The sequence below is a fragment of the Microcebus murinus genome, chromosome 25 (assembly GCF_040939455.1).
Source record: "Microcebus murinus isolate Inina chromosome 25, M.murinus_Inina_mat1.0, whole genome shotgun sequence".
NCBI classification, from domain to species: domain Eukaryota; kingdom Metazoa; phylum Chordata; class Mammalia; order Primates; family Cheirogaleidae; genus Microcebus; species Microcebus murinus.
In genome coordinates, this window is record NC_134128.1 from 7820187 (window position 1) to 7839949 (window position 19763).

Genomic DNA, 19763 nt, shown 5'->3' on the forward strand with positions numbered 1-19763 from the left:
GGCATCTGGCCTAAGTCCTCCACGTGCATCATCTTAATCTTTGCAAAAGTAACCACTACGTGTCATTATGCAGATTTTAGAGGTGAGGGAAAAAACGGTACCCATGACATCACAGTCCTGCAGTTGTGGCCAAGAGGAAGAGCTGGGCACATCCGGGCTTGTCCTCAGCCAACGCCTGTCACCCTGCAGGAGGCTGCTCTGGGCTGCGCTTCCTTCCCTTTTGCTAAGCGACACCGAGTGCATTTGGCCCTGCACATTCTCCCCGCCAGCCTGGCCGACAGAAGCAAGAAGTTGTTACGTTCCTAATCGAGCAGATGAAAAATGCCAGTTCCCAGGAGCTGAGGGCAGAGCTGGCCCCTCTGAGGCCCGGGGTGGGGGTGGGGGGCCCGAGTGGCAGAGGATTTAGCTCTCCTTTGTCCCCAAACTCTTGTTTGGGTGGGGCTGCATCTGTCGTGGGGGCCGGCTGCCCATAATGAGGCCTGTGGCTTGGCCGCTCCTGCTCCCTGGCCTCGTTGGCACGGGGCCAGCCTTCCTTGGCGGGGCGTGAGCCTCCTGCCCTCCTTATGGCCCAGGCTGGTCACAGTCCTTGTGACAGGGGCTGCAAACCATCATTCGGACTCCGTGACTGTGGCTGTCCATGACATTGCTTCTGGAACTCCCACACGGCTAAGGTAAGGGGCCCAAGTGCTGCCCACACCAGCGTGTTTCTACTGCTCCTGCTTCAAATGCTTTCATGTGTGTTACCCACCCCCCCAGAGAAGTTTCTAGAAGGTGAATAACCATTCTCATTCTCTGCCGTCCCTTCCTTCCAGCGCCCCAGTGCTGAGCCCTGCAAAGCCCATCAATAATTGCTGCCTGGTTTTGTTGTTGTTGTTTTCGGCTGAATTGTAGCAGAAATTAAGTTGTTTAAACTGATTTCTAATCTATAAGAACCTCTGGTAGAAAGAATTGAGAGATCATAAGGAACACATTAACAGAAACTAAAATGCTTTCTCTTCTTTATTAGAAACTGATTTTTTCATTGCTAGATTTTATCTTCAAAAACAAAAATTATGTCAGACAAATTTTGAGCTGTGGTTGCAGTAGATCTTCTAGATCTTGAGTATTTGGTGTTTTTTTCTCCTTCCAGAAAATGAAAACAATGGCAATCATTCCATTTTTTCTTTTTCTGCCTGGGAGCTCAAAGATAAAATCAAAACCAAGTCAGAGCAATCCCAGTCGAATTTTCCATTCTGTCCTGCTCTAATGATTGTAGGGAAGGGAAGGAGTGCAAATGGGGAAAGTGAGGCTGACCTCTTAGGCGGTCTCGGGGGCCAGAGACCGACTCACTGATGAGGGCTCATAAGTGGGAGGTATTTAGCCAATAGCCCCAAACTAAAGCAACTTCCCACTCGGGTCTGCACAGTCCCTGCGGGGGACTCCCAGGGGTGACAGTCACAACCAGGCCCCACACCAGAGGCCCCGAGTCTGACGACCTGGGGCCAGCCAGCCTCTTCTGACATTGAAGTCTTGGCTGTCGCTGCAGTTAAGATGTTTGCTTTTCCTAACAGTGAGTTTGGAGAATTGTTGACTCTGTTTCCCAGAGTTCTCTTTGCCTTAGAGCTCCCAACAGCCACTGGAAGTTAAGTTAGGAGAGGGCAGCCTTCAGCTCAGCGTCTTTAACTCTTCTGGAAGCTTATCCTGTCCTGGAAGCTCATGATGGGCTGAGATCCTTCTGGGGCACCGCGCTGCTCTCTGGCAGTGGAATTTCAGGGTCTTGCATGGAGCGCTGATAAATCTCATCTCGTTGGTTTAAGCCCACTGTTCTAGACGATTATGATTTTTTTTTGTAGCAGCTGTATTGGGGTGTAATTAACACACCATACAATTCACCCACTTTTACAATTCAATGGTTTTTTTGTGTATTTAATGTATTCACCATATACTATAGCCATCACCACAATCAATTTTAGAACATTTTTATCACCCCCCAAAAGAAACCCCACACCCTTGGCTGTCACCCCAAACTTCCTCATCCCCCCAACTCCTGGCAACCACTAATTTAGTTTCTGTCACTATGGATTTGCCTATTTTGGGCATTCCATAAAATTGGAATCATGCAACACGTCATCCTATGTGACCGGCTTCTCTCAATTAGCTTAATGCTTTCCAGGTTCATTCTTGTTGTAGATGTGTCAGTACTTTATTTTCCCCCTTTTTGGAAAAATAATATATCATTATACAGATATATCACATCAGTTGATGGACATTTGGGTTGTTTCTACATTCTGGCAATTATAAATAATACTGCTATGAATATATGTGTACAGGTTTTTGTATGGACATACGTTTTTATTTTTCTTGGGAACATAGTAGAATAAAGTAGGAGTAGAATATAGTAACTCTATGTTTAAACATTCAAGGAACCGCTGACTGTTGTCTGAAGTTTACATTCCCACGAGCAGCATATGAGGGTTCCAATTTCTCCACATCCTTACCAGCCAACACTTATTATCCTTGTAATGATAGCTCTCTTCGTGCATGTGGGGTGGTTGGTAGTTCATCATGGTTTGATTTGCATTTCCCTGATGGCTAATGATGGTGAGCACTTTTCCGGTGCTTCTTAGCCACTTGTATATCTTCTCTAGAGAAGATATAAACTTCATCTATATATTCATCTATATTCATATAAACTTCTCAAAAGAAGATATATTCAGGCAGTTTGTTCATTTTAAAAAATCTAGTTCTTTGGGTTTTTTTTGTAATCAAGTCCTAGTGGTTCTTTACATATTTTAGCTATAAGTCCCCTATCAGATACATCATTTGCAAAGATTTTTTTCTCCCATTTCATGGGTTACCTTCTCGCTTTCTCAGTGATGCCCTTTGAAACACAAAAGCTTTTCATTTTGAGAGTATTGTTTATCTAATTTTTCTTTTGTTGCTTGGGCCTCGGGGTCATATCTAAGAAATCATTGCCAAGGTTATGACTATTTTAAATCTATCTCATCTATCATCCAATATATATTTTCTCTCCTCCATGCTGGTGTCGGCCTCTAATTTAATGAGCAGATACTTATTTCTATCCCTGTATAAGTGTTGAATACATGTGGACTAGCACAGGCTTGGGCACTGAGTGTGCGGGAGATAGCCAACTTCCCACCCAAATCTCCTTTTTCCACAAAATGACTTGTAGCTTCGTGCATGGCTGCCCAGTGAAAGAAACCTCACTTTCTAGCAGATAAATGTGGCTCCCTGACCCAGTTCTCCCCAAAGGGAGGGGGTGTTTAAGACACTGAGCATACCTCCCCCACACTCGGTTCCACCTTCCTGCTGGACAGTGTGGCCCTGCCCCAGCCGCACAGGCGACAGCAAGGCCTCCTGGAATGGCAGCCCCAGGACGGAAGAGCCTCGATCCCTGGGTGACCACGTGGAGTAGAGCTGCCCACTGACCCAGAACACTCCCCATGAGTGAGAAGTAAATGGGGGGGGTCTCTTGTTCCAAGAATTTAGCTTTTTGCCCTCCCCCCAAAACACTGAGGTGGTTAGTAACATGTCACTCTAGCCAAGGCGTCATTAGTCGTGAATTAATCAGCATCCTTTGAGTACAGACATTAAGCACCCTGCCTCGGTTTCTCTGGTGCAGTTCTTTACGGTATCGTGGTTGTGTGTGCAGGTTCTAGCACCAGTCTCCTGGGGTTCAAACCCCAGTCTCAGCTTATAGTACCTGTGACCCTGGGCAAGTTACTTAATCTTCCTCATCAATCACCTCAGTTTTCTCAACGTTAAAATGACAGCTCTTTCCTAGGGTGTGTCTGCGAGTCGAGTGAGCACGTATCTAGTCCTTAGACCGAGACTGGCACCTAGGCAATACTCGCCAGCGCTTAGTTCTTACTATTTCCTATCTTGTTCATAAAGATAGGAGTGTTCCATAAGCACTGATAGACTCCGAGTGTTTGCCTGGCGTCCTGCTGGGTTCTGGGGCTACGGAGGATATTCAGACAAAATTCTTTCCTCAAGGAGCTGACAGTTTAGTTCAACTATATAATGGAAGTGGAACTGTAATCCGTTACAAAGCGTGTAGGGGCTCAGAAGAGGGATCCATTAGCCCCAGGCCATGAGAAGAAAGGTGAGGGTGGGTGTTAAGGAGGGAGGACACTCCCAGAGCTTGGCTGAAATTCCGATGCAGTGTTTCCCCACAGTTCCTGGCCCGAGGACGCTGTCCACACCAGATGTCCCCTGGCTAAAGCTGTTGGTCTGGACACAGACTCGTGTCTGACGCAGCACAGAACCGGGACAGCTGCGCCCGTCTAGGAAGTTCTACTGCAGAGCTAACTCCCGTCACCGCGCGAAAGGAAAAATACGGTGTCAAGTCCCCGTCTAACATGGACGCTTAAAATATGGTTAGCTGAAAATATGTGGAAAGTGATGGGCGCAGTTGGGAAAGTTGTTTGGAATCATAAACGATTCGTGCACCTGCCCCCACCCCCTGGCCGGTCAAAATACTTGACTGGATTAATTTCTCACACTGTAGCCACAATGTCACTTTTTTTCCCAAGAGGAGTTCTCTTTAATCACTCCTCGACCATCTTCACCGTTAGATACTTTACTACAGCAGCAGCGTTTGTTTAAAAGCTGTGGGCCATTAAGTGCTGTGATTACTTCTGATTTGCTAAGTGTCCTGCGTGGGGGCAGGAGGGAGGAGGGGAGGGAGGAGGGAGGAGGGGAAGGAGGGGAGGAGAAGGGAGGAGGGAGGAGGGAGGAGGAGGAGAGGAGGGGAGGGGAAGGAGGAGGAGGGAGGGAGGAGGAGGGAGGAGGGGAAGGAGGTGGAGAAGAAGGGAGGAGGGAGGAGGGGAGGGAGGAGGAAGAGAAGGGGAGGGGGAGGAGGAGGGAGGAGGAGGAGGGGAGGGAGGAGGGAGGAGGAAGAGGAGGAGGAGGGGGAGGGGAGGAGGGAGGGAAGAGGAGGGAGGAGGGGGAGGAGGGGGAGGAGGGGGAGGAGAAGGGAGGAGGGAGGAGGGAAGAGGGGAGGGAGGAGGGGGAAGGAGGAGGGGGGAGGGAGGAGGGGAGGGAGGAGGGGGAAGGAGGAGGGGAGGGAGGAGGGGAGCAGGAAGGAGGAGAGGAAAGGAGGAGGGAAGAGGGGAGGGAGGAGGGGGAGGAGGAGGAGGAGGAGGAGGAGGAGGAGGGAGGAGGAAGAGGAGGAGGAGGGGGAGGAGGGAGGGAAGAGGAGGGAGGAGGGGAAGGAGGGGGAGGAGAAAGGGAGGAGGGAGGAGGGGAAGGAGGAGGGAGGAGGGAAGAGGGGAGGGAGGAGGGGGAAGGAGGGGGGAGGGGGAAGGAGGAGGGGAGGGAAGAGGGGAGCAGGAGGGAGGAGAGGAAAGGAGGAGGGAAGAAGGGAGGGAGGAGGGGGAGGAGGAGGAGGAGGAGGAGGAGGAAGAGGAGGAGGAGGGAGGAGGAAACTCCACGGACTTTTCCGGGCAGCCCGCACAGGGGAGCGCCAGGGCGCGGTTCTACAGCAGTCCTTTGGCGCCCTCTGGTGGGCTCTTGGAGAGTTGCTCACCCACATGCAACCCGGTCCCATAAACGCGCTTGTTTGGAAAATGCAAAGATGCGAGTAGTCTGTCAACCCCCAAGCCCTCGGCGCGGCCGGGAGTGGAGGGGTCGGTTAGGGACTCCGGGTCGGTCTCGGCACGCCACAGCATCATTTAAGAAGTAAGACTGGTTGCACTCTACGCAAAAGGGATCTGCACGTTGGCAATACTCGCGCTGATGTCGGTGGCTGCCATCCCCACCAGCTCCTTTCTCCACCACGGAAATCCTGCCCGGCACGACTGTGGGGCCTGCCTCCCCTCCAGCCCGCCGGAGGAAGGGGGAATAAGTCGGGGAGGGACTCGCACGGGGAGGGCGCCCTCTGCTGGCTGGATAAGTCCACGCGGGGATCCAATTTGGAGCGCCCGCCGCGCGTCCGACGCGCGTGTCTGGCTCGTCCGCAGGACATGCTCCGTGGTGTCAAGACCGTGTCCCGTCGATGCGTGTTTGCGTTCCGGTAACCCGCACCCGCGGGACGCGGCCCTCCCCGCCAGCCCGGACCCGCTCGCCCTCGCGGACCCGACAGAGGACACGCCCGCCCGCCGGCGCCCCTCCCCCAGCCCCACTGCGGCCCGGCTCGAGGTCGGCTCGTGCGTGGCCTGTCTGAGAGTGGATCTCTCGCGCCTAATGCAGCCTTTCCATCTTTCCTTTGTTCTGGAACGTTCTTTCAGTGCCCCCCAGGCACGGGGCCTCGTGCTGGGCACTGCAGGACGTTAAGTCAGTTGAAAATCCCTGCCGCACACAGCGCCCTCTCTGCCCGGGAGAGAAGACAGGTTCAGCGGCAAGATCCCACACCTGGGACGCAGCACTGTCCCGTCCGTGTCCCGTTACTTGTTATTCCCCTGCGTTTCCGGATGAAAGACGCCTTGCTGTTCCTCTTCCTTTCTCTCTCCCCTCCTGCCTTCCCTCCTCGCCTCCCTCCCTCCCTCTCTTCTTCCTCCCTCTCTCCTCCCCCTCTGTTTTCCTTCTTCCTCTCTTCCTTTTCCCTTCCTTTCTTCCTTTCTGTTTCTTCTCCCTCCCTCTCTTCCCTCCTCGCTCTCTTCCTTCCTCGCTCTCTTCCTTCCTCCCTCTCTTCCTCCCTCCCTCTCTTCCTCCCTCCCTCTCTTCCTCCCTCCCTCTCTTCCTCCCTCCCTCTCTTCCTCCCTCCCTCTCTTCCTCCCTCCCTCTCTTCCTCCCTCGCTCTCTTCCTCCCTCCCTCTCTTCCTCCCTCCCTCTCTTCCTCCCTCGCTCTCTTCCTCCCTCGCTCTCTTCCTCCCTCCCCCTCTTCCTCCCTCCCTCTCTTCCTTCCTTCTCCCCAGGCTCCGTGCTGGGCTCAGAACGACTGGACTGCCCAGCACGGCCGGTGGGCGCCCATCCTGCAGTGAGCGTTCAGCTGTGACGTGAGCGTTCTGCCCTCCCTAACTGGGTCACAGAAGGCCACCCAGGCTTCTGTCCTCTCCAGCCCCCCTCCCCCACCCCTCTTCTGGTTCCATTCAGTCTAATCTAGCACATGGATCACTCTCATTCTTGCTTTTTTTTTTTTTTGTCGTTTCCAGTTTGGGGTTGTCATGAATACAGCGCTGCTATGACCTTTCTTGCGTGTGTCTCTTGGTGCACATAACACATTTTTGTTAGACATTTATCCAGGAGTGGGGTCAGTAGGTCGCGGGATCTGGGTGTGTTCCACTGCAGCAGATGGTGCTTGTTGTGGTGATCGATTGCAACTCGACACACTACCCCAACATTTAGTGGCTTAAAACAACCACCAGTTTACGTGTCTACTTTGTGGGCCACCCATTCAGGCAGGCTCAGCTGGGCCGGTCTTCTCCGTGTGGGGTGTAGACTAAGGTCATTCAAGTATTCAGCCAGTCTGTGGCCCCGAGAGTCCCAGGTGGCTTCACCCACAGATCTGGTGTCTCAGTGGGGACAGCTGGGACCGCCCCCTCCATGAGGTCTCTCCAGTGTGGCCATTTCAGGACTGCGGGGTGTCTTCCATGGTAGCGGCCTGCCCCCAGAGCAAGTGCTCAAGAAGACAGACACGGAATTGACACAGTTGCTTCTGACCAAGCCTCAAAAGTCACACAGCACAGCTTCTGCCGCACCGTGCTGGTCACACAAGTCCCTTAGGGTCCCCGGAAGGAGGGCAGACAGTGGCTGTCTTTGGGAGTTGGGATTATGGTGATTCACATTTTCTTCTCTTCGAACATCTGTATTTTCTAAATTTTTCGAATTGAACATTTATCACTTTTGTAATAAGAAAAAAAGTGATTTGCGTGTGCAATTTTGTTGAATCTAGGCTGAATGGGGAGAAAGGAGTTTAGGGCCTCGAGTGAGTATTTTTACCACTGCTCTCGTGGTGGTTGGTGTTTCCACTCAGAACTTGAGCATTAGACATTGGGAAAACATCTTTAGAAATATGACGGACTCTCGCCATCTTCTGCAAAAGGAAAAGTTGGAGGCCAGTACTGGCCTATATAAAATGCATGGGGCAGTGGCAGGCTGGTGGCCCGCCACTTTCCGTAGACAAGAGAGAAGACTTCTATTTGTGTTTCTAGCTCAGAGCGCAGGTCACCTGCTTGCTGGACTGTTTAAATGTTGGTTCAAACACATGAATACCTTGAAATGATTTTGATTTCTTCATTACTATGTTTTTATTTACTAGGAAGAAGAATTTGGATTGCCAGGTACTTCCACTAGGGCAGCCAAATAAATTGCCACCAGAACTAGGACATTCATTAAGGTCAACTGACAAAGGTCAGGATGACTCCAGGCCTGAGACATAAGGTCGTCGAGACTAGACCATCGGAAGCACTTTGTGCAGTACACAACCCAGGCTACCGTGCAGCCAACATTCATTCAATTGTCCAATGAGTATTAAGTGAGCACCTACTATGAGCCAGGCACTATGCATGTCCTGGCAGTGACCAAGACAGACTTGGGTGGCCCCACTTAGTCCATCACGTCCTCTGAGAGGACCAGCCCTGCCTGTGGGGACTCCAGAGCCCAGCTGCTGTGAGGCGGAGCCAGGTCAAACCCTGGCTTTTTAAGCCACACGTGAGACACGCAATGCAAGCCTATATTTGGTTCCTCCATCGGCAGTGGCCGGGGTGGGGGACGGGGGGGACTCTGACTTAGCAGAAGCTGGGAAGCTAAACTGGGACGCCTGCACCCGTCACCGAGAGGGGAAGAACGCTGTTAAGGAATTGCATAAGTTGCGAATTGCAAGTGTACTGAGTGATTTGAGAGTCCAGGTTGTATAACACGGGGACCCGACCTGGTTTGGGAGCTCAGGGTTTTTTCCCAAGGAAATGTCATTCAGCTGAGACCTGTCACCCCGCACGTTCAAAAGCAAGAAGGAGAAAAAGGCATTTATGGATCCCAAAGAGGCCCATGCACGTGGCTGGAGAATGAAGGAGAAGAGTTCATGGACTTGGTACATTTCTATATTTTTCCATATTATTTAAAAAATAAAAAGTCCTGTTCTTGAAAACCATGCTTCAGTCTGAGCACTGCACGCAGCAGGGCAAGGCTTTCTGGAGGATTCCGGGAGTGCACGGGCAGTGGCGCAGCGGCCAGGGGGCAGGGGTGACAGTAACCCCTCCTAGTGCTGGTGACAGAGGAGAGAACCAACTCCCGCTCCAGCTGGGTGACACCTGTCACCCACGCCACTGCTGGGCCCACGTCAACCCCGAGGTTGACGAGCAGCTGCTTGTCGTCAGGGCTCCTTGGCACATTTTTATGGGCTTGCTAATTTCGATGTCCCAAACTCTCTCTTCCTGTTTCCTAGTTAGGCTTTTCTCTCTCAAGTGGCCTAGACAGCCTGTGCCCGCCGGCCAGCTCCGTGATGGGACAATCGGCTGATCACGGGGACAACGGCAAATCCAGAGCTGATCGAGGCAGGCTTCTTGCCTCTGGGTGGCTGCTGTGCCATTTTCCCGGGGCAGCACTTGCACTCCAGGGGTGGCCCTGCGTATGCAGGGCTGCTCTGGGATGTCCCATCTATGGCATGTAACCGGATGGGGGCAGAGTGTCCCTCAGGACGATGACCGGGGCTCTGGGAGCTGGGCCAGCACCCTGGGCTCTGTGCACCAACACCCATGCTCAGGGTGCCACAGCGTGACAGCTCCACCCGGCCACCCAGCGCAAGGACTGCCACGGGGCCGGGTGGCAGCCCCACGTCATCATGGGGTTGTTGTAGGAATTACACGAGGTGACGCACATCAAATATTTAGCACACGGCCTGATGGATGGGAAGTTCTCAGGAAGCATCTGAGCGAGGGAGAATATATTATTATATATATATTTTTTCCCTCCTTTTTTCCCTCATTATCCTCAGCAGAGATGCGCTGGAGCTCACCCACTCCGGGACTGGGCCGGGGACGGTGGGGCCATGACAGAAAGACAGCCAAAGCTCTCAGACTCCCCCTGTTCCCATCCACGGGCTTCTAAAACTCTGATTTGGGGACATTTGGGGAGTTGCTACGCCTCAAACCTCAAAGCGGTGGACTGCCTATAACTTCAAACCACTTCCTTCTGTCTGGTTGGATAAGGTCTCCAAATGACAAAAACAACACAAAACTTCCTAATCCTGGCCGGGCTGTTGAGGAGAGACGTGAAGTGAAAATGAAAAGAGTTGTTCATGCAGGTTCTAGAACGCTTAGAGCATATTGTAAATTTCTCATTGCCTCAAAAATATTCGCTAAAAACGCACTGCTAAAACTCGGTTATTGTGACGCAACCATGTGACAGTCTCTGCCACTGGCTCGCAGGCTGGGACTAGTGGCCCAGGAGCAAACCTGTCACGAGTAAGGTTGAGGCTGGTGGACTCCGATTGCCATCTGCAAACTGAACAAGCCATCTGATGCCCCTGGCTTTCCGCCGAGGTCCCAGTACTTTGCCTCCCAGGGTATAGTTATAAATATGCATAGGGGTGATACTTATGTGGAATCAGACCCTTAAAACTAGGCAAGATCAGTAAGAAAATTTTTTATGATCTGTTAGCAACTTCCTGGTTTTGGGGCAGGAAGGGACAGGGTCTCACTATGTTGCCCAGGCTGGTCTCAACTGGCCTCGAGTGATCCTCCTGCCACAGCCTCCCAAGTAGCTGGGACCACGGAACGCACCATCACACCGGAAAGGCAGGAAGCATAATTTTCCTGGCACTAACAACGAGTGATCGCAAAAGATTCTGGTATTCAAGTACTGCCAACAAAAAGGGCTACAGATTCAACGTCCTAAAATGCAAGTCACAATTTTTGGAACTTAACTGGCTTTATGTAGTTCATAACTTTATGTAGTCATTTAGCTTATTCAATGACCTACCAACTTGCATATTAAAAATTATTACAAAATTAATATATTTTAAGAAAAGTGAAAAATACCAAACAGTGCAAAGTACAAGACTTTTGTTACCTCACCATCCAGATGGCTGTTAATAATTTGGTGTAAATACTCAGTCTTTTTCTATGCCCTCATCCAGAGCTTTGGTTGTTATTGTTGTGCAAAAATTGAAGCTATAGCAATCATGCTGGCTTGCAACCCACTCGCCTCCTTATTTTAACTTCATGATAGATCTTGAACGTTTTCCTATGTCATCATATAATTCTTCTACAACTCTAAGAGCTCGTGGACATATCACAATTTTTTTAACCAATACTATATTGTTGGTTTTCATGCTTTTCCTGACATTCTACCATTATACACAAATATATTTTATGTGTGTGCATATGTTTTTGTATGGGTGTGTGTATATATATACACACATACATACATATATATACACACACACATATATAGGCTTTGACAAATATTGCTCCTTGAATCCCTGCAATGATATATGGACACTTTTTTCCCCACACCCTGGCCAGTACTATTGCACTCACTTTTTTAAATGCTTGCAGTTGTTTTTTTTTTCATTTCAGAATATTATGCAGGTACAAACACTTTGGTTACATAAATTGCCTTTGCATCACCTGAGTCAGAGCTACAAGTGTGCCCATGCCCCAGACAGTGCACACTGCACCCTTTAGGTATGAATTTAACCCTCCCCTCATCCCCCTTCCCACCTGCCCAACACCCAATGAATGTTACTTCCATACGTGCACATTAGTGTTGATCAATTAGTACCAATTTAATGGTGAGTGCATGTGGTGTGTGTTTTTCCATTCTTGTGATCATTCACTTAGAAGAATGGGCTCCAGCTCCATCCAGGATAATACAATGGGTAGTTCACCATTTTTTATGGCTGAGTAGTACTCCATGGTATACATATACCACATTTTAGTACTTGCTGTTTGATTGTAGTTTTATTGTTTTAATTAGCATTTCTTTACTAGTGGTGAGTCTGAAATGGTTTTCTAATTTATTTTGGTCATTTTACATTTCTACCTTTGAGAATTGCTTGTTAATGCGCATTGCCCATTTCTCTATTGAATTTGTCTTTTTATAAGTAAATTATAAGTGCTCCTTACATATATCATAAACATTTTCCCCATCTAGTCTTTTTTGTTTTCATTTTGTTGAGCAAAAACAGAAGTTACCAACCCCAGCAGGCGTTTCTGGCCACTCCTGAGCACTCTCTGCGGCAGTGGCTCACAGGGGTGACCGCAAGTGGCCTGTCCGGCTACTCTTCCCCTTGGCCTTTATGACCTCACCCCCTTCCCCCTGCTTCTCTGGCCAGTCCTTCTCGGTCTCTGTGGGTGCCCCCACAGCACTCGAATGTACAGGCTCCCCAGCCTTTGTCATCCACTCTCGCCACTTCTCATGCCACCACTCTCCAGGGGACCACCACGCACTTGGGTAACTTCAGATATTCAACCACGTCCGCAGGTTCATGCTGTCCACGTCTCCAGCATCAGCCTAGACCCCCCAACTGGGCTCCAGACCCACGTGTCCAAGTGCCTGTTGGACATGGTCACTGGGTGTCTCCCCAGAGCCTCCAACTTGATGGACATCACCACGTCCCCTTTGTGGCGACACTCGTTCTTCTCTGTTCCCTGTCTTCTTCGGTGGCTCCACCACCCACCCGGTTGCCCAATTCAGAAGCCGGAGTATCCACGTGACTCCTCGCTTGCCGCCTGCCACACAGCCAGGCAATCGACAAGAACCAGAGATCTTCCCTCCTAAACGTCTCTCAGTTCCACGTTCTCCATCCCACACCTGCACCCCAGTCCAGATGTTAGTCATCTCCCTCGGTCGGCTCCGACAACCTCCTAGCTCTTCTGCCCATCCTCCCTCCCGATCCATCCTCCCTCCCGATCCATCCTCCCTCCCGATCCATCCTCCTTCCCGATCCATCCTCCTCGCTGCAGACGGAGTCACTTTCCAAAATGCATGAATGTGATCAAGCAAGTCCCCACTCAATATTCTTTAATGCCTGAGCGATGGGGATCGGTGGTGAATACTGGTGACCCGAGAAGCGCACTCTCTAAATCAGGTGTCCTCAAACTACGACCCGAGGGCCACGTGGGGCCCCCCGAGGACATTTATCTGGCCGGCCTGGTGTTTTTGCCACCGCTGCCTGTCCTGCTTAGCAGCCGACTGGTCCCGGGCCCACAGTGCGCATGCGTGGAATGTGCCCGCACTCTCCAATGGTCTGAGGGACAGTGCACTGGCCCCCTGTTTAAAAAGTTTGAGGACCCCTGCCCTAAAGCCAGGCCAAGTTCTAGTCTAGGGTTGAGGATGCGCTCTTGAACCCTGAGCATTAGGGGAGACGGCGCTCGGGCAGAGCAGCGCCTGAGCCTGGGAAATCAATCAGCAGCCGTGTTTATACAGTAAACTGTAGGAAATAGATTATTTTAATTGCTAATTGTTCTTGAGACCTCTTCTGCAATATATTTTTTAAAAGGTGGCCTAAATGCTCCTCTCGACAGGCACAGTGGAGGAATCACAGTTTATTCAGAGCTGATGCGCTGCTGATTGAAGTACAAAGAAGAGTAATCAAGGTTGTTTTTTTTTTTTAACATGGCTTTTCACATTTACAAAGAAAATGATTTCAAGGGGCACACGTGAGAAAGGAAGAAGTCTGTAAACAGTTACCAATCAGCCAAACACTCCAATGACTAGGAATATCACCCCCCCACACCCCAGTGGCTTACCAGCCCCCATGCCTGATCATCAGCATCTAAATGGAACAAGAATTATTCTTTTGTCCCGGACTCCGAGGGAAGGGGATGCAGGGTCAGACTCCAGGACCACGTTGTGGGTGACTTCACAGACACAGATCTGCCACCGTAACACGGTGGTGGGCTGGGGCCAGGGCAGCCGCGAGGGAAGGCTCCATTTAGGATGCAGGGTGCAGAGGCCAGGAAGGAGGCTGCACAGTCCTAGCCTCACGCTGCCCTGTGCAGAGGGAGGACTCCTGTCTCTCCCCAGAGCTAGACTCGAGGGCCTCAGATATCGAGTTTTAATGGGGGACAAAGGCTGGACGGTGTGAGGAGACGAAATCAGACAGAGGCAGAAGGCAAGCCTGTGGACTACCCTTTCTTTGCAGAATCCCTCACTGCCTGGTGTCTTGAGAAGGTGGCCTTTTCCTGCTGTCTCACGGGACACCTTGGGACAGACTCGTGAAACTCTAGGTCACGGGTCGTGCAATGTGCTGTAACCCTGGTTGCATCACGGGGGATGGATGATGCTGTGGAAGTCGTGTGTCAAGGCAGAATCCAGCATGGTGACCTTGGAGGCCCATCCTTGGTATATTCTTAAAGAATGATGGTGGGTTCCAACGTGCCTGTGGCCTACAGGAAGTACACCTCATGGGGCCATCAACCAGCCTGTAGGCTGAAGTCCACACCTTCTTATTTTTATTAGAGATGGGATCTTGCTATGTTGCCCAGGCTGGCCTTGAATTCCTGGCATCGAGCAATCCTCCACCCTTGGCCTCTGGAGTAGCTGGGACTACAGGTGCACACCCAGCTTAGTTCTACGCCTTTTTAAGTGCCTATGGGGGTCATGTTTTGAACTTGGTTTTTAAGCCAAGCCTAACTTTGTGATGCAGGGCAAGAAAAGCAGGAATGTATCCTTAGCTCTATTATTTATTTTTTATCCTAATTGGCTTTTTCCGAATTTAACTAACTTCTGCCATTTCTCCTGGGATGTCATATATCTTCTGGTTTGCTCCCTTGGCTGGGGGGGGGTGGGCACAGTTTTAGGGGCTTACACTTGGACTTTCTTGTCATAGTTGTTCTGACTCCATAGGTCAAGGACCCTGTGTGACTTCCCCACAGCTGGGACCCCTATCCATCCTGACTGTGTCCTCAGGGCCCTGCAAAATGACCACAGGTGGGTCCATGGACTCAATGGCTCTCCTGTGGGATGAATTTGGGCCAAGTCCATTTGCCTCTGTGGACCCCCACTTGGAAAGGGGGCATGGTGCCTTTTAGGTTCCCTGGAGTCGGTGACAATCCAGATCTTATATTCAACAATATCTTAAAACTTTTAGATTTTCTCCACTCCCCAGTGTACACTTACTAAGTAAATGGCTGTAGGGCCCTATGGGGGAATTAGTATTGCACTCTAAGATGTAAAGGATATGGGGTGGTGTCCCTACTACATCTCCATTTAATTCACCAGACTGGAAAGACCAGATAGGTCATTGTACATACCTGTTCTACCTAACATCATTCTTTCCCTTGCTCACTCTTCTTCTGCCATACTGGTTTTCTCCCTGTTCTTAAAATGTTGCATGCACACTCTCTCCACATAGCCTTGTAGTGTGTGGTTCCTCTACCTAGAATGCTTCATCCAGCATCTCCAAGTCTTTTCACAGTATCTTCTCAGTGAGGCATTCCTCCGACTACCCCCATCTAAAATTGCAACCCACCCATGTCCCATCTTCCATCCATATTTAAGTTTCCTCCATTGCACTTAGTGCCATCTAAAATAGACAGTTTCAAATCCAAATTTTACCAGAACTACAAAGAAGAACTGGTGCCTATCCTGCAGAAATTATTCCACAGCATTGAGAAGGAAGGAATCCTCCCCAACACATTTTATGAAGCTAACATCATCCTGATACCAAAACCAGGAAAGGATACAACAAAAAAAGAAAACTATAGACCAATATCCCTTAGGAATATAGATGCAAACATTTTCAACAAAATCCTAGCAAACTGAATTCAGGTTCTTATCAAAAAAAATAATAATCCATCATGACCAAGTGGGCTTCATCCCAGAGAAGCAGGGATGGTTCAACATATGCAAATCTATAAATGTAATTCACCACATAAATAGAAGTAAAATCAAAGACCATCTGATCCTCTCGATAGATGCAGAAAAAACATTTGACAAAATTCAATACCATTTTATGATAAGAACGCTTAACAAAATAGGCATAGACGGGACTTACCTAAAAATGATACAAGCCATATATGACAAACCCACAGCCAACTGAATGGGGAAAAATTGAAAGCATTCTCACTTAGAAATGTAACCAGACAAGGTTGCCCTCTATCACCACTTCTATTCAACATAGTGCTGAAAGTCCTAGCCAGAGCAATCAGACAAGAGAAGCAAATTAAGGGTATCCAAATGGGGGCAGAAGAGATCAAACTATCTCTCTTTGCTGAAAATATGATCTTATATTTAGAAACCCCCAAAGATTATGCACGAGACTACTGGAATTGATAAAAAAACTCAGCAAAGTCTCAGGTTACAAAATCAATGTACATAAATCAGTAGCATTCCTATATACCAAAAACAGTCAAACTGAGAAGCAAATCAAAGACTCAATACCCTTCACAATAGCAACAAAGAAAATAAAGTACCTACGAATATATTTAACCAAGGAAGTAAAAGTCCTCTATAGGGAGAACTACAAAACACTGAGGAAGGAAATAGCAGAGGACATAAACAGGTGGAAAACTATATCATGCTCATGGATCAGCAGAATCAACATTGTTAAAATGTCTACCCAAAGTGATATACAGATTCAATGCAATCCCTATTAAAATATCAACATCATTTTTCACAGATCTAGAAAAAATAATTCTATGCTTCATATGCAACCAGAGAAGACCCTGTATAGCAAAAGCAATCTTAAGCAAAAAGAACAAATTGAGAGGCATCAATTTACCAGATTTCCAGCTATATCACAAGGCTAAAGTAACCAAAATAGCACGGTACTGGCCCAAGAACAGAGACATAGACCAATGGAACAGTACTGAGAACCCATATATAAAACCATCCTCATATAGCCATCTAATCTTTGACAAAGCAGACAAAAACATACAGTGGGGAAAAGAATCCTTATTCAATAAATGGTGCTGGGAAAACCGGATAGCCACGTGTAGAAGACTGAAACAGGATCCGCACCTTTCACCTCTCACAAAAATCAACTCATGGTGGATAACAGACTTAAACCTAAGGCATGAAACTATAAGAATTCTAGGAGAAAATGTTGGAAAAACTCTTATAGACATTGGCCTAGGCAAAGAATTTATAAAGAAGATCCCAAAGGCAATTATGGCAACAACAAAAATAAATAAATGGGACCTGATCAAATTAAAAAGCTTCTGCACAGTCAAGGAAACTATCATGAGAGCAAACAGACAACCTACAGAATAGGAGAAAATATTCTTGTTGTACACATCTGATAAAGGGCTGATAACTAGAATCTCTATAGAACTCAGGAAAACCAACAAGAAAAAATCAAACAACCCTATCAAAAAGTGGGCAAAGCTCATAAGCAGAAACTTTTCAAAAGAAGATAGACTAATGGCTAGCAAACATATGAAAAAATGCTCAACATTTCTAATCATTAGGAAAATGAAAATCAAAACCACAGTGAGATATCACTTATCTCCAGTGAGAATGGCCTTTATCAAAAAGTCCCCAAACAATAAACGTTGGCATGGATGCGGAGAGATAGGAACACTTCTACACTGTTATTGGGACTGCAAACTAATGCAACCTCTGTGGAAAGCAGTATGGAGATACCAAAAAGAGATACAAGCAGAACTACCATTTGATCCAGGAATCCCATTACTGGGCATCTACCCAAAAGATCAAAAGTCACTTTATGAAAAAGACGCCTGCACTCGAATGTTTATAGCAGCACAATTCACAATTGCAAAGATGTGGAAACCATCCTAGTGCCCATCAATATATGAGTGGATTAATAAAATGTGGTATATGTATACCATGGAGTTCTATTCAGCCACAAAAAACAATAGTGATATAGCACCCTTGTATTATCCTGGATAGAGCTGGAACCCACTCTGCTAAGTAGCCCAAGAATGGAAAAACAAGCATTACATATACTCACCATCAAATTGGTATTAACTGATCAACACTTAAGTGCATATCTAGTAATAACATTCATCGGGTGTCGGGCAGATGGGAGGGGGGCAGAGGGGATGGGTATATACACACCTAATGGGTGTGGTGTGCACCATTTGGGGAATGGACATGCTTGAAGCTCTGACTTGAGTAGGGCAAGGGCAATATACAAAACCTAAACATTTGTACCCCCATAATATGCTGAAATAAAGAAGAAAATAAAATAAAATTTTATTGTATTTATTAATTTATTGTGCTGCCTATCTCCACTACTAGAATATAAGCTCCAAATAAAGGCAGGAGCTCAAAGATTTTCATCTGTATTGTTCACGGCTATATTTCTGGTACCCAGAAAAGAGCCTAGCTTATGGCAGGTACCCTATAAATATTTGTTGAGTAAATAATGCTGGTTTTACCCCCACCTTTACAGGCTACCCAGCCAATTCCATGTCTAGATCCCACCTCCCCTAACCTCCTTGAAGAGCTTCCTCATTTCCTGTAGGACTAGCAATGCAATCAGAAAAAGCAATATGTTTTAGGCAGGTTCTATTTTAGTTTTTTTTTGAACTGGGAGGGCTCTTCCATGAGTTCAATTTGTCATACTGGTCAAACTGAAAGATGAATTATTCTTTTAATATCCCACTGAATTAATTTTGTTAATTTGCATAATGTTTTCACATCTATTGTCTTAGGTGAAATTGGTTTATAGATCCCTTCTTTTTGTGTTATCTTCCATTGCTGACAGGATTTGATGTCATTGGTAAGTTACTTTTCCAAATATTAAAACTGCTTTCATCTTCTCGTCTTCCCACCCCAGGGACTTTGTATATGGCATAAGAATTATTGGAGGTTTGAAAGAACATGCTTTATAAAATGCTCCAAGCCCAGAGTTAGTTTTAGGAGGCAACTATGAATAAGTTCTATAGTCTCCTTTCTATATACTAGTCTATTCAGGTATTACAGATTTTCTCACAGCAATTTACATAATTTAATACTTTCTGCAAAAATCATATATTTCATCTATATTTTTCCATTAAGCTCTACAGAGTATTAACAATTTAAAATTTCCCATCTATGTTTTAAATTATGTTATGAATATAGTATTAATAATCTATAATTTTTGATATATACTGTTCTTCTTGACAATCTAGATAAAATAAAAATATTCCTCAAAAGACAAAATTTAACAAAACTGTCACAAGAAAACTTGGTAGCCCTGTAGAAATTAAGGAAATTAAATTCATAATTGAAAACTTTCCGACATAGAAAACTCTATATCCAGATGGCTTTACTGGGGAATGCCACCAAACACTTAAGGAAGAAATAATACCAATCTTACACAAACTTTTTCAGAAACTAGAAAAGGAGGGAGCATTCTCCAGCTTATTTTATGGGGCTAACATTACCTTGATTACAAAATCAAAGATATCACAAGAACAACTACAAAGCAATATCCTCATGAACACAGAGGCAAAAATTCTTAATAAAACAGCAAATGAGGACTAATAATATGTTTTAAAAAAAAGGATACTATATATCGTATCCAAGTGGGGTCTATCTCAGAATGCAAGGTGGTTTAACATTAGACAATCACTCAATATAATTTACCATATTAATAGAATATAGGAGAAACACATAATTATTTCAATACATGCAGAAAAACACTTGACAAAGGTCAGCAATCTTTCATGACAAAATCCCTCAGCAACTAAGAATAGGAGTCTTCCTCATCTGATTAGGGCCATCTATGAAAAATCTACAGCTAACATCAAACTCAGTGGTGAGAGATTTAATGTTTTCTACCTAACATCATGACCAAGCAAAGTAGTAATAGCCACCCTCACTATATTGACTTAACCTATGTATTGAATAAGGCAGGGAAAAGAAAAAGGCAGATTGGAAAAAAGAGGTAAAACCATCCTATTTGGAGACAACATGATTGTGTATGC